At 46.5% G+C, this 13928-nt stretch overlaps 1 protein-coding gene across 3 annotated transcripts in view; it reads left to right on the plus strand.

The window, feature by feature from the left end:
- The window catches only part of LOC126249546 (uncharacterized), a 121484-nt gene that overhangs the window by 53551 nt on the left and 54005 nt on the right, over positions 1–13928 (plus strand). The window lies entirely within an intron of this gene.

Here is a 13928-nt window from a genome sequence, read left to right on the forward strand (position 1 = left end):
CCTGCAACTCGAAAGGATTGAAGAACGTGAAATTTCATTAACGCACGTGGACAATTTCTATCGCAGCACGTGACTGACCACTCCGGCTGGAGAGCCACTCACATCGCATTTCGCATATTAGCCGCCTGCCGTGTTGGCTTTTCAAAGAGTTCGTTATTTAGTGCACTCACATGTGATGTGCCATTTAATTAGCAGCTGAGTGCACAGCTACCTCAATCAATTATTTCCTTCCTGCACTGTGTCTATTTTTGAGGTACTCACAACCTCTGTTCATATGTTCCGGAATCTAATATCGCGAGCAATTAGCAACACTACCACACTATAATGCATAAATTAAATTGGCAGTGCGCTGCTTTATCGCTAATACCTGAACATATTTTCCATCAATATGGTATATACGTAATTCGAAATATTATCTGCCACTCAGTGACACCGCCTCTCGCTTCTCTCCATACCACTCCATTTTGCGAAAAGGAGATTTAAATGACGTTCGTCTGGAACCGGGCGACCGCTACGGTCGCAGGTTCCAATCCTGCCTCGGGCATGGATGTTCTGATGTCCTTAGGTTAGTTAGGTTTAAGTAGTTCTAAGTTCTAGGGGACTGATGACCTCAGAAGGTAAGTCCCATAGTGCTCAGAGCCATTTGAACGATTTTTAAATGACGTTCCTTTATTTGGTCACCAGGTTTGTAACAACCCGGGGAAAAATACCTGAAATGGTGAGTTAACATTTGTATGAAACCACCAATAGCCTTCTTCAATGTCTTGCAGACAGGCAGGATTTAGGGCCTCGTGGGAGCTGGGTCGTACCAGTACCGCAACTAAATTGATCACGTTATAATTTTATGCTGTCCTGTTTACTCTAATGATCGACTAAAAGAGTCCTCTGTTGTAACCTTAACAGAATCACCATAGTTTTTCTTCCTCCGTATTCCACACGACATAACAAACCTCTCGCAGTTGTCCTATTCCGTACACTCATGGTGGTTTATACACTCATGGAAATTGAAATAAGAACACCGTGAATTCATTGTCCCAGGAAGGGGAAACTTTATTGACACATTCCTGGGGTCAGATACATCACATGATCACACTGACAGAACCACAGGCACATAGACACAGGCAACAGAGCATGCATAATGTCGGCACTAGTACAGTGTATATCCACCTTTCGCAGCAATGCAGGCTGCTATTCTCCCATGGAGACGATCGTAGAGATGCTGGATGTAGTCCTGTGGAACGGCTTGCCATGCCATTTCCACCTGGCGCCTCAGTTGGACCAGCGTTCGTGCTGGACGTGCAGACCGCGTGAGACGACGCTTCATCCAGTCCCAAACATGCTCAATGGGGGACAGATCCGGAGATCTTGCTGGCCAGGGTAGTTGACTTACACCTTCTAGAGCACGTTGGGTGGCACGGGATACATGCGGACGTGCATTGTCCTGTTGGAACAGCAAGTTCCCTTGCCGGTCTAGGAATGGTAGAACGATGGGTTCGATGACGGTTTGGATGTACCGTGCACTATTCAGTGTCCCCTCGACGATCACCAGTGGTGTACGGCCAGTGTAGGAGATCGCTCCCCACACCATGATGCCGGTGTTGGCCCTGTGTGCCTCGGTCGTATGCAGTCCTGATTGTGGCGCTCACCTGCACGGCGCCCAACACGCATACGACCATCATTGGCACCAAGGCAGAAGCGACTCTCATCGCTGAAGACGACACGTCTCCATTCGTCCCTCCATTCACGCCTGTCGCGACACCACTGGAGGCGGGCTGCACGATGTTGGGGCGTGAGCGGAAGACGGCCTAACGGTGTGCGGGACCGTAGCCCAGCTTCATGGAGACGGTTGCGAATGGTCCTCGCCGATACCCCAGGAGCAACAGTGTCCCTAATTTGCTGGGAAGTGGCGGTGCGGTCCCCTACGGCACTGCGTAGGATCCTACGGTCTTGGTGTGCATCCGTGCGTCGCTGCGGTCCGGTCCCAGGTCGACGGGCACGTGCACCTTCCGCCGACCACTGGCGACAACATCGATGTACTGTGGAGACCTCACGCCCCACGTGTTGAGCAATTCGGCGGTACGTCCACCCGGCCTCCCGCATGCCCACTATACGCCCTCGCTCAAAGTCCGTCAACTGCACATACGGTTCACGTCCAAGCTGTCGCGGCATGCTACCAGTGTTAAAGACTGCGATGGAGCTCCGTATGCCACGGCAAACTGGCTGACACTGACGGCGGCGGTGCACAAATGCTGCGCAGCTAGCGCCATTCGACGGCCAACACCGCGGTTCCTGGTGTGTCCGCTGTGCCGTGCGTGTGATCATTGCTTGTACAGCCCTCTCGCAGTGTTCGGAGCAAGTATGGTGGGTCTGACACACCGGTGTCAATGTGTTCTTTTTTCCATTTCCAGGAGTGTATATTAAAATTTAACTTCACGCTGGCCAATGTGGAAAGATAAAATGCAGGACCTATCAAATACATTGACAAAAAAAAATCGTAGCACCAAAGAGTTGTACGACATAAGCGAAAGCTGGTACCCGTGTTTCTACATCTGAAAGATGATGTCTATTCAAATTTCGCTCCACTCGCACAAGTGTGGCGCTAATAGTAATACTATGAGGACGCAAATCAGGATTGCTTTAAATACACGCTGAAACGGTGGTGAGCGTGTGATTGGACTGAAGAGTTCCTAGATAACAGAACGCAGCATGTCATTCTCAATGAAGAGAAGTCTTCCGAAGTAAGAGTGATTTCAGGTGTGCCGCAGGGGAGTGTCGTAGGACCTTTGCTATTCACAATATACATAAATGACCTTGTGGATAACATCGGACGTTCACTGAGGCTTTTTGCGGATGATGCTGTAGTATATCGATAGGTTGTAACAATGGAAAATTGTACTGAAATGCAGGAGGATCTGCAACGAATTGACGCATGGTGCAGGGAATGGCAATTGAATCTCTATGTAGACAATTGTAATGTGCTGCGTGTACATAGAAAGAAAGATCCTTTATCGTACAGCAGGTCAGCAACTGGAAGCAGTTAATTCCATAAATTATCTGGGAGTATGCATTAGGAGTCATTTAAAATGGAATGATCATATAAAGTTGATCGTCGGTAAAGCAGATTCCAGACTCAGATTCATTGGAAGAATCAAAAGGAAATGCAATCCGAAAACAAAGGAAGTAGGTTACAGTACACTTGTTCGCCCACTGCTTGAATATTGCTCACCACTGTGTGATCCGCACCAGATAGGGTTGATAGAAGAGATAGAGAAGACCCAACGGAGAGCAGCGCGCTTCGTTACAGGATCATTTAGTAATCGCGAAAGCGTTACGGAGATGATAGATAAACTCCAGTGGAAGACACTGCAGGAGAGACGCTCAGTATCTCGGTACGGGCTTTTGTTGAAGTTTCGAGAACATACCTTCACCGAGGAGTCCAGCAGTATATTGGTCCCTCCTACGTATATCTCGCGAAGAGACCATGAGGGTAAAATCAGAGAGATTAGAGCCCACACAGAAGCATACCGACAATCTTTCTTTCCAAGAACAATACGAGATTGGAATAGAGGGGAGAACCGATAGAGGTACTCAAAGTACCCTCCGCCACACACCGTCAGGTGGCTTTCGGAGTATGGATGTAGATGTAAATGTAGATACGTTTTGGGTTGGACGTGGTGAGTTGATGTTAGTCAAGGTGACAAAGATGCCATTATCAACACGTCACCCAGTTTGGACGGGGTCCTGTACATCTACATTTATACTCCGCAAGCCACCCAACGGTGTGTGGCGGAGGGCACTTTACGTGCCACTGTCATTACCTCCCTTTCCTGTTCCAGTCGCGTATGGTTCGCGGGAAGAACGACTGTCTGAAAGCCTCCGTGCGCGCTCTAATCTCTCTAATTTTACATTCGTGATCTCCTCGGGAGGTATAAGTAGGGGGAAGCAATATATTCGATACCTCATCCAGAAACGCACCCTCTCGAAACCTGGACAGCAAGCTACACCGCGATGCAGAGCGCCTCTCTTGCAGAGTCTGCCACTTGAGTTTATCAAACATCTCCGTAATGCTATCACGCTTACCAAATAACCCTGTGACGAAACGCGCCGCTCTTCTTTGGATCTTCTCTACCTCCTCCGTCAACCCGATCTGGTACGGATCCCACACTGATGAGCAATACTCAAGTATAGCAATACTCAAGAAGCTGGATGTTCCTGCAGAAAGACTTGGCAGTAATGTTGCCACCGTACATGACTTCTGGCAATGGTAGTCACGATAATGTACGATCGCAAGAAGACCAATCTCTGGATGGCCACGTGGCACTACCGAAAGGGAAGACCATCGTGTTCGGCGTATGGCTCTGGCGCATCGTACTGCACCTACAACAGCGGTCAGAGCACCAGTTAGTCAGCTCCGAGCCAAACGCCTTGTAGCATGCATTCCACTAACCCCAAATCACCACCATTTATGACTTCAGTGGTGTCAATCGAGAGCGCATTGGAGGGCAGGGTGGATGTCTGGAATGTTTTCTGATGAAAGATGGTTCCTGCCCCGGTGCCAGTGATGGCCGTGTAATGGTTAGAAGGAGGCCGTTGAGGGCCTGCGACCAGTTCGTCAGCGTGATAGACACACTGGACCTGCCCGCATCTCGTGGCCGTGCGGTAGCGTTCTCGCTTCCCACGCCCGGGTTCCCGGGTTCGATTCCCGGCGGGGTCAGGGATTTTCTCTGCCTCGTGATGGCTGGGTGTTGTGTGTGATGTCCTTAGGTTAGTTAGGTTTAAGTAGTTCTAAGTTCTAGGGGACTGATAACCATAGATGTTAAGTCCCATAGTGCTCAGAGCCATTTGAACACTGGACCTACACATCGAGTTGTGGTCCGGGGTGCGAATTCGTATGACAGCAGGAGCACTCTAGTGGTTATCCCAAACACTCTGACTGCAAAATTGTACTTCAAGCTGTTGGTTCGACCAGTAGAGGTGCCGTTCACGAACAGCATTCCAGCCGGCCGAAGTGGCCGTGCGGTTAAAGGCGCTGCAGTCTGGAACCGCAAGACCGCTACGGTCGCAGGTTCGAGTCCTGCCTCGGGCATGGATGTTTGTGATGTCCTTAGGTTAGTTAGGTTTAACTAGTTCTAAGTTCTAGGGGACTAATGACCTCAGCAGTTGAGTCCCATAGTGCTCAGAGCCATTTGAACAGCATTCCAGGGGGTGTTTCCAACAGGATAACGCTCACCCACAACTCTATTGTAACCCAACATGCTCTGCAGAGTGTCGACATGTTGCTTTGGCCTGTTAGATCACCAGATATGTCTCCGATCGAGCACATATGGAACATCACCAGTCTACAATTCCAGCGTCATCCACAACCAGCGTTATCCGTCCCTTTATTGACCGCCCAAGTGTAACACGCAGGGAACCCCATTCAACAAACTGACATCCAACACCTGCACAACACAATGCTTGCACGATTGCATGCTTGCATTCAACATTCTGGTGGTTACACGAGTCATTAATGTACCAGCATTTTACATTTTCAATGGCTTATATCGGGCTTACATAAACCAGTGATCTTGCGGTGTTAATCACTTAAACATGTTACCTAGACAAATGTGTTCCTGTCATTTCTCTACATTAATAATGTCTTGGTGTTGCGATTTTTTTCCATCAGTGTATGTGACTAAATAAGACACAAATAATCAGATTCAAATTATAAACCAAGAACGCTAATTTCAATTATCTCCCAAAGTTACCGCAAGTTAAAATAAGAATTTCTGCTTATTGTGATATCAGGCACAAGCTGCGTTAGATGTAGCTCTGGGACATTGTCTGTCCTACTGTGCTCGATCTATGACCAGCGTTCATTGGTACTGCGATCTTATTTCACAAGGGAACAGCAGTTACTAAGATTCTTTGCGTCTAATTTGCGTAAAACCATGATTCCCGTCTTAATTTTATGCAAGTGTGGACTATTAGCATTTGCATATGTGTCAAATATTCCTCTGAAAATTGAAACATTAGAATTTTACATTCCATCAACGATGAGGAAGAGACAGAGCCAAGATCGGAGAAGAAAAGGGTAAGGAGACACAACGATGAGGAAGGGACAGAGCCAAGATCGGAGAAGAAAAGGGTAAGGAGACATCATCCCAGATGGCTAAGGGAACGATTTAGGAAATGTGAAATGCGACTTAATTGTAGAATCAGTGACTGTCAAAAAAGGTTCAAATGGCTCTGAGCACTATGGGACTTAACATCTGAGGTCATCAGTCTCCTAGAACTTAGAACTACTTAAACCTAATTAACCTAAGGACGATACACACATCCATACCCGAGGCAAGATTCGAACCTGCGAACGTAGCGGTCGCGCGGTTCCAGACTGAAGCACCTAGAACCGCTCGGTCACTCCGGCCGACCGTGACTGTCAAAAGATCTCTTCTTGTTCTTGTATTCTGCCTAAAAAACTACGGTGTTTCGTTTTTGCCTCACTAGAGCGAAGCACATAGGTCGTTACCTCTCACTGGCTTACAATTAGTTGAGATACGAGGTTTTCTACCTAATAATGCAAAAAAATATTTTTATTTTATATTTGAGATACGAGGTTTTCGTTCTAAGCCGACATTGTTTCACAACTAGTCAGAACTTTCTTCATTTTTTGGAAAGAACTTCCGACCTGTTCAATTCTTCGACGAGTTTCTTGAGAGAAGTCCCAATAATCGTTGATTTAACATCCCAAATATTTATATGGTGAAACCCTTTCGATCTCATGGTTAATAAAAGCAAGAATGCTCTGAATTTCATTTTGGTGTCTGCTGACAACGATTCATTTTGTCTTTTTGACATTTAAACGTAACATCATGGCGTTGCTCTGTTCCGTAACAGTGTTTAGTAGTTCTTGCAGATCTTCCAGCCTGGTTGCAAGTTGAACAGTGCCATTAGTATATCTAATGTTATTGATGATCTTTCCATTAATCACCACCCGATGACAGTTTCTAGCTAGAGCATCTCGGAAAGTCTTTTATGGATAGGTGCTGAAAACAAGCAGTGGGGAGAGAAGGTAGCCGTGGTGAATTCCTTTCATAACCATTACTTCTTCTGCTAGCTGACCATCGACCAGCAGACCAGCACTTTGGTTCCAGTACAGATTTCCAATCAATCTCATGGCCCAAACATCCAGCTCCAGTTCACCTAAGATATGCATCAGTTTGTCGAACTGAGCAATGTTGGAAGCAGTTACATGTTGAGAATTTGAGCGGTAGTAGTTTAGAAAGTGGAAGCATTTGAAATGTGGGCGTTCACAGATAAGGCACTACTGTGGCGTATGTACAAAGTTTCAGGAAGTATCAGTACCATCAAGAAAAGAAAACTCGAATACATTGTCCATATAGTGCGCGACAATAGATACAACTGATTGCAACTAATACTTCAAGGAAAGATCAATGGCAGATGTAGAAGATCAGCGTGGCTACAGAACTTAAGGCGGTATTCAGGACTGAGCACAAAATCGCTATTCGGAAAGGCCTTGGATAGAAAATTGGCCATGCTACTGATCACCATTATTCTGGAGGACGAAGCACTTAAAGAAGAAGAAGAACTGCTTTCGATTATCTGGCGCTCCGTCGGGAAACGTAATTAAAGTGCGACCCACAGGGGATTCCTTCTATCGTACTCAGTAAGCCGGCGAACGGTATGTGGCGGAGAGCGGATTGTGCAACAGTTTCAGTCCCCACGCCGCTCCCCTTCATAGATGGTATGCTGTAAGCTATCTTAGGTCGTCTGGGTGATATACATAATTCTGGCGTAACCACAAGCTCCGGAACGAAGATGAAGAACGCAAGAGAAGAGAAGGCGGTGAACCGACGTTGGCCAATGGTGCGCTGATTAGGACAGCACCACGACAGGAGCGGCCTCTACAAGCGGAGAATACGAGGGTAATCCCAAAAGTAAGTTTCAAAAATGGTTCAAATGGCTCTGAGCACTATGATACTTAACATCTGAGGTCATCTGTCCCCTAGAACTTAGAACTACTTAAACCTAACTAACCTAAGGACACCACTCACATCCATGCCTGAGGCAGGATTCGAACCTGCGACCGTAGCGGTCGCGCGCACCAGACTGTAGCGCCTAGAACCGCTCGGCCACTCCGGCCGGCCCCCAAAGTAAGGTCTCCTATTTTTTTTATAAGTACAGAACTCTGTGTGGCAGTTGGTCACACTGTTATGAAGAGTGCTTCACGCGCTGTGTGTAAACATGCGCACGCCGCGCTGAGGCGCTCAGTCTTGGCTTGGCAGCGGTTGAGAATGGAGTTCCCGTTGGATGTTACCGCCAAGTGCTAATTGCGCGCAGTTATTCGGTTTTTGAACGTAGAGAGCACTGCGACCATAATTAACGCTGACAAGTACTGTGAGACTCTGAAAAAGCTCAAATGGGCAATTCAGAAATGGAGAAGAGGAATGTTGAGCAAGGCCGTTCACATTCTCCATGACAACGCTCGCCCACACATCGCTCGGCAAACCGTTGCTCTACTGCAACAGTTTCAGTGGAACATAATCACCCACCCGCCCTATAGTCCTGACTTGGCTCCCAGTGACTATCAAAAATGTTCAAATGTGTGTGAAATCTTATGGGACTTAACTGCTACGGTCATCAGTCCCTAAGCTTACACACTACTTAACCTAAATTATCCTAAGGACAAACACACACACCCATGCCCAAGGGAGGACTCGAACCTCCGCCGGGACCAGCCGTACAGTCCATGATTGCAGCGCCACAGACCGCTCGGCTAATCCCGCGCGGCCCAGCGACTATTACCTGTTCCTTAGCTTAAAAGAACATTTGGCCGGAAAGCGATTCATCTCCGACGATGAGGTGAAAGAAGAGGTTCATAACTTTCTGAACAGCATGGCGGCGAGCTGGTAAGACAAAAACTACCACAGCGTCTACAAAAATGCATCGACAGAAATGTTGATTATGTCAAAAAATAGCTAAATGTTCAAGCTGTAAACTGATGTAAACAATTATAGAAATAAACAGGTCTGTGTACTTATAAAAAATAGGAGACCTTACTTTTGGGATTACCCTCGGCCGCTCAGTATTCGGACAGTATATGGACAGGGCTAACAGTTATTAGTGCTCCACAAACTGTGTGTCAAACTTGCATGAACATTGTATGTAGCAAATGACTCTGACTTGTTTGCATGTCGCCCATCGCTTACGACACCATTGTTATTTCAAAGTTAAGTATTGTCAATCTGCTTTATTAAAATAAAACGACTAATATTATTTGCTTGAATTGTTGTATAGCATCCCTTAGGCACCCTATATAGGACGAGTGGGTAGGACCTCACACAAATCACCTCTCATGTCACGTCTCACCCCGCAGTTTATTGAGCATTTTCTTAAAACTCTCATGCCGACTAAACAAACTCATGACGAATCGTGGAGCTCTTCTTTAAATCTTTTCTATCTCTTACGTTAATCCATGTTGGCAAGTCTTCCAGAATGGCGAACGATATACGACAATTAGTCGAATGAGGGCCTTCTAAGTGAAGTTTTCTGTGTGTGAAGTATACTTAGGATTCTTGGAGTAAATATGTGTGCAGGATCTGTCTTTCCCGGAACCTGCTTTTTTTTTTTCCAAGATGCTAAAATGGCCCAGTGGATAGCGCGTCAAAAATTGAACAGAGATCAAGCATGAAAACAGGAAGAAGCCGTACTGAACTGTGAAAATAAGCAAAATAGAAGTAGTGAACGGTCTAGGTGCAATATTGAGCTATCACCAACAGCCGCGACGTCGCAGTTAATTGGTCATGGTGTTGGTCTGTGAAGCGGACGAGTCGTGTTCAAAGCTCTCTCGTGCCATTTTTTTCCCACAGCATTATGAACTGTCCGTCCGGTCATTGAAATGTTTGATCTCTTTCTGCAGTCTTGGCGTTTGTCATACTGTACATTGGTTATAGAATATGAGTCATGTAACTCTTCAGGCTTTCCCGGCGATCTAATGACATCTTGGGTTGTCGGGTGATCTGCCGGATATCAGCGACGTACTTGCACGATATTTCGGTCACGTAGCTCGTAACCTTCATCAGGTGCGACCTGAGACTGCTCCTCGAGTGGATCTGGTCCAGTATTTATGCCTATGGCCTTCCCCCTCCACCAACGGCTGCAGGCGCTTCCTCTGGGGTCCGCGCCCATTCCCTGCGACCTGCTGGACCTGCCTCGTGAGAGGAGGAGAAATGCGTACCATCACGTTTCCGACTTTGATAAAGGTTGGATTGTAGCCTACCGCGATTGCGGTTTATCGTTTCGCGACATTGCTGCTCGCGTTGGTCGAGATCCAGTGACTGTTAGCAGAATATGGAATCGGTGGGTTCAGGAGGGTAATACGGAACGCCGTGCTGGATCCCAACGGCCTCGTATCACTAGCAGTCGTGATGACAGGCAACTTATCCGCATCGCTGTAACGGATCGTGCAGCCACGTCTCGATCCCTGAGTCAACAGATGGGGACGTTTGCAAGACAACAATCATCTGCACGAACAGTTCGACGACGTTTGCAGCAGCATGGACTATCAGCTCTGAGACCATGGCTGCGGTTACCCTTGACGCTGCATCACAGACAGGAGTGCCTACGATGGTGTACTCAGCGACGAACCTGGGTGCGCGAATGGCAAAACGTCATTTTTTCGGATGAATCCAGGTACTGTTTACAGCATCATGATGGTAGCATTCGTGTTTGGCGACATTGCGGTAAACACACATTGGAAGCGTGTATTCGTCATCACCATACTGGCGTATCACCCGGCGTGATGGTATGGGGTGCTATTGGTTACACGTCTCGGTCACCTCTTGTTCGCACTGACGGCACTTTGAAAAGTGGACGTTACATTTAACATCTGTTACGACCCGTGGCTCTACCCTTCATTCGATCCCTGCGAAACCCTACATCTCAGCAGGATAATGTACGACCGCATGTTGCAGGTCCTGTACGGGCCTTTCTGGATACAGAAAATGTTCGACTGCTGCCCTGGCCAGCACATTCTCCAGATCTCTCACCAATTGAAAACGTCCGGTCAATGGTGGCCGAGCAATTGGCTCGTCACAATACGCCAGTCACTACTGTTGGTGAACTGTGGTATCGTGTTGAAGCTGCATGGGCAGCTGTACCTGTACACGCCATCCAAGCTCTGTTTGACTCAATGCCCAGGCGTATCGAGGCCGTTATTACGGCCAGAGGTGGTTGTTCTGGGTACTGATTTCTCAGGATCTATGCACCCAAATTGCGTGAAAATGTAATCACATGTCAGTCCTAGTATAATATATTTGTCGAATGAATACCCGTTTATCACCTGCATTTCTTCTTGGTGTAGCTATTTTAATGGCTAGTAGTGTATGCCAGGTCGGCTGACTATGTGGCGATAAACTCATAGGTGACGAAACGATGATTTTAAAACGTATTATGGACTTTACACTGAATGAGCAACTACCGTCAGTTTCCTAAGTAAGGATGCACATGTATGAGGAGGGTTTTACAACTCCGCTAGGAATGTCCACCTCCGTGGCCTTTGTTTCATGTCAGAAAAATAAAATAAATGTGAAATTACAACATTATTTGAAACTTCTCTGCCTTCTCTTGATCTATATAATCTTAATAATTATAGAATATCGATCGATATTGATACTTCATGCTTTCTGAACGAAGCTTGAAAATAAAGATTAAAATTGAAAAAAAATAACGGTCAAATGTTTTGTGAAATAATTTGTCTAAAAGTAAGAAATAAAACTGAGTAGAGAAACATTTGGCGTACCTCATGTGCTTTACATGATTTTGAGTATCAAATGCGCGTCAAATGTTTCTCTTATCTATGTTATTTATTACTTTTACATACGTCAATTCGAAGATCATTTGAACTTCTTTCAAATATTTTTTGCTATGAGGGCAGTATCTGCGGAAGCTTTTAGCAGCCAGCTGGAGGCGATATATGAACAGTCAGGGGTGTACATATTCCATTCCAGCGGCTGGATTTCAGAAACTTCCTGAAAGTAGTTGTATTGCTAAAGACTTTTAATTATTGATATTGGGGAAGTTTAATCGCATCTCACGAGTCTTAGCGAGACTGGCAACACTTATTTAGACAGCACAGAGAATTGATTCGGGTTCGCAAGTAAACTTTTCCGATTAACTCTGCGGAGCGCGTTACTTGCCTCGAACACCGCACATCGACAGGAGTGCGTCGATTGTGGGTGCAACCGCGAGCGCAATTTAACTCTACGGCGCGGAGGCTCCGAAAGGAACGTTTAACTCTCTGCAATCTTAATCACTCATTACTGTTACTCTGCTCTACACATCCTCCGAGTTTGTGTTCATTTGGGCCATTATATCCGGTGTTACAATTTTCACAAACGTTAGTATGCAGAATGCGAGGTAGGGCGCGTCGGATGATCAAAATCTGCCTGGTAGCCATAGGTCGGAAACATACCTTTCTGACTCTACGGCAATGAGACCGCAGCCAATCACAGACGAGCGGAGAGGGTGTGGGCACTTAACCTGATTCAACACTGCTAATAAACACTCTAAGGCAAAAAACGACGCACCACGAAGAAATTATCCGAATGGGACGGGAATCAGTAGATATGACGTACACGTACAGACAAACAAATGATTTGAATATCGGTAAAATTGGACAATTTATTCAAGAGGAAGAGCTTGACAAAGTCAATAACGAGATGCTCCACCTCAGGACCTTACGCAATCAGTTATTGGGCTTGTCATTCATTGACAGAGTTGTTGGATGTTATCCTGAACGATATCGTGCCAAATTCTGCCCAATTGGAACGTTAGAGCGTCAAAATCCATAACTGGTTGCAGGACTCTGCCAATAATGCTCCGAACGTTTTCAGTTCGGGAGACATCCGGCTATCTTGCTGGCCAAGGTAGGGTTGGGCAAGCACGAAGACAAGCAGTAGAAACTCTTGCCATGTGCAGGCGGATGTGATCTTGTGAAATGTAAGCCCCGGATGGCTTGTCAGGAAGGATACCAAAACGGAACGTAGAATATCGTCGACGTGCCACTGGGCTGTAAGGATGCCGCAGATGACAATCAAAGCGGTCCTGCAATGAAAAGAAATGACACCCCAGACTATCGCTGTTGGTTGTAGTGCCGTATTGCGGGCGACAGTCAGATTGGTATTCTACCATTGTCTAGGGCGCCTCCAGACACGTCGTCACTGGTCATCGAGACTCAGTTGGTTCAAATGGCTCAAATGGTTCTGAGCACTATGGGACTCAATTTCTGAGGTCATCAGTCCCCTAGAACTTAGAACTACTTAAACGTAACTAATCTAAGGACATCACACACATCCATGCCCGAGGCAGGATTCGAACCTGCGACCGTAGCGGTCTTGCGGTTCCAGACTGCAGCGCCTAGAAACGCACGGCCACTCCAGCCGGCACTCAGTTGGAAGTGGCACACATCACTGAAGACAATTCTATTCCAGTCAATGAAATTCCAAGCCGAAAACATGTCTAGAGACGCGCCTGAGAATGGTAGGATACTAACGTGACTGTCGTCCTCCATACGACCCGAATCAAGGAGTGATTATCTGGATTGCCATTTCTTCACATCTACCGATTTCCGTCCCATCGTGTGCGTTCTTTTTTTTTATCTTAGTATGTATGGTACGCTGAAAAGCGCAGAATTCTAGACATAAGGGCCAGTAAAGTCAAAACGAGACAGATGAAAAAAAGTGAGTAAACAGTTTCTTATTTCAAAAGTAATCTCCATAACTGTTAATATATTTATCACACGCTGACACAAGACGGTCAGTGCCTTCATGGTAAAATGTTTGCGGTTGCGTACGAAATCATGATTGTACCTAGGCGTGCACCTATTCTTCCGAAGTAAATCGATGGCCATGAATGTCTTTCCTCTGGGC

Source organism: Schistocerca nitens, chromosome 3 (assembly GCF_023898315.1).
Source record: "Schistocerca nitens isolate TAMUIC-IGC-003100 chromosome 3, iqSchNite1.1, whole genome shotgun sequence".
Taxonomy (NCBI): Eukaryota; Metazoa; Arthropoda; class Insecta; order Orthoptera; family Acrididae; genus Schistocerca; species Schistocerca nitens.